At 41.4% G+C, this 2,128-nt stretch overlaps 1 long non-coding RNA gene across 1 annotated transcript; it reads right to left on the reverse strand.

The window, feature by feature from the left end:
* Positions 1-1,136: 1,136 nt before the first annotated feature.
* Positions 1,137-1,648, reverse strand: LOC123666174. Its single transcript, XR_006745163.1, has 2 exons — positions 1,587-1,648; positions 1,137-1,520 (listed from the first exon to the last, which is right to left on the reverse strand). It is a non-coding gene; the product is annotated as an uncharacterized LOC123666174 (long non-coding RNA).
* Positions 1,649-2,128: the final 480 nt, after the last annotated feature.

A 2,128-nucleotide genomic window follows, 5' to 3' on the forward strand; every position in this document is an offset into this window, starting at 1 on the left:
GAATAGATGTTGTTCGATTCTTAGACCTACCCAGTGCACACAACATTTCATGAGAATCGGTCAAGCCATTTCGGAGGAGTTTAATTACAAACACCGCGAAACGAGAATTTTATTATATATATATATATATATATATAAACTGCTCAAATAAATGCTCAAGCGAACAAGAATTGCTCGTTTAATAGTATAAGATAATAATTATGATGATTGTTTATTTGCAAGAAGGTTGTGTTGAAGTTGTACAAGATTAGCATTATTATAGTCTAAACATATTCTACCATACGGTGTGCAGATATCTTCATCTGGTTGGATAACAATGTAATGAACCTCTGCACATTTTCATTCTTATCCCCACCCTTCTTGATCCCATGGAAAATAATTTTTCTATGGAACTGTGTCTTCAGTCGCTCCATGCCTAGAACTACCAGTTCAATTAGGAGCAAGCCAAGAGTTTTCCATACTAATGACTTGAATGTACGAAGTAGCAGTCCGCTGCCAGAGATTAATCACTGGAATTTGCGGTACTAGCACCTTAAATTAGAAGAACTTTAAATTAGAAGAACCTTACTTTTAAGGTTCTTCTAATTTAAGGATGAATTAATTGTGAAAAGATATACAACTCAAAAGTGTTTTTCGTAAAGTACTGTTAAAATTACATATTTACAAAAACTTTTTAAATGTGTATTGAAAGATAATCTTTTACTCTATAAATGAGGATACTCTGGTTGAACCTGTGGCCCGCTTAGTTAGTGAACTTGGAAGTTTTCGAAATCTTTTTTTGGCTCGCCTGTAAAATGATGATTTTCGACTTGTGTCATTTGTCAAAGGTGGCACAGTATTTAAGCTTGTTCTGAATACACTTCAATAATTAGTCACGTTGTTTATCCGCGATGGACTCCTAAACTTCTTAACCGATTTTAATCTAATTTGCAAACTGTGTGCAGTTTGGTCCAGTTTGATACATAGCCTATATTTTATTTCGATATACATATATAATTATTATATTCAAGAAAAAAAATAATAATAAAAAAGTTCGACAGGTTGGCTAGTTTCCTAAATATCACGTGACGAAGCCGTAAAAGATATTCAAAAGAGATTTTGAGGAAAACAAATGTAAGAAAAATGAAACAAACATATAATGACAAATCATTTATTAAAATTTCAAGATAACAAATTTAAAGAAAAAGCAATGACAATTTTTTATTACAACATAACTGGCTCGCAGCTTGCAAGCGGTGAATTTGGTAGAATCTAGTAGGCGTAACTATGTTGGGAATTGTAATGATAATCGCAATGGTAATTTTGAGCTAATTCGTAGATGGCTGTTTGATATCCCTGCTCGAAACCTTGTTCATATCCTACTTTATACCCTTGTCCATAACCTTGGTAATGGCCATATTCTCTAAATTTTGCACAACCATGACCGTTTCCTGATCCTTGTCCTATGCCGCTGCCTTGACCAGCGCCTGATCCTTGTCCGCCGTTTTGACCGTTTCCTGATCCTTGTCCTGTGCCGCTGCCTTGACCAGCGCCTGATCCTTGGCCGCTGTTTTGGCCGTTTCCTGATCCTTGTCCTTGGCCGCTACCTTGACCAGCGCCTGATCCTTGTCCGCCGTTTTGACCGTTTCCTGATCCTTGTCCTATGCCGCTGCCTTGACCAGCTCCTGATCCTTGGCCGCTGCTTTGACCGTTACCTGATCCTTGTCCTTGGCCGCTGCCTTGACCAGCTCCTGATCCTTGGCCTTCGCTTTGACCGTTTCCTGAGCCTTGTCCTTGGCCGCTGCCTTGACCAGCACCTGATCCTTGGCCACCGCTTTGACCGTTTCCTGATCCTTGCCCTTGGCCGCTACCTTGACCAGCTCCTGATCCTTGTCCGCCGTTTTGACCGTATCCTGATCCTTGTCCTATGCCGCTGCCTTGACCAGCTCCTGATCCTTGGCCGCTGCTTTGACCGTTACCTGATCCTTGTCCTTGGCCGCTGCCTTGACCAGCTCCTGATCCTTGGCCTCCGCTTTGACCGTTTCCTGAGCCTTGTCCTTGGCCGCTGCCTTGACCAGCACCTGATCCTTGGCCACCGCTTTGACCGTATCCTGATCCTTGCCCTTGGCCGCTACCTTGACCAGCTCCT

The sequence above is a fragment of the Melitaea cinxia genome, chromosome 25 (genome assembly GCF_905220565.1).
Source record: "Melitaea cinxia chromosome 25, ilMelCinx1.1, whole genome shotgun sequence".
Taxonomy (NCBI): Eukaryota; Metazoa; Arthropoda; class Insecta; order Lepidoptera; family Nymphalidae; genus Melitaea; species Melitaea cinxia.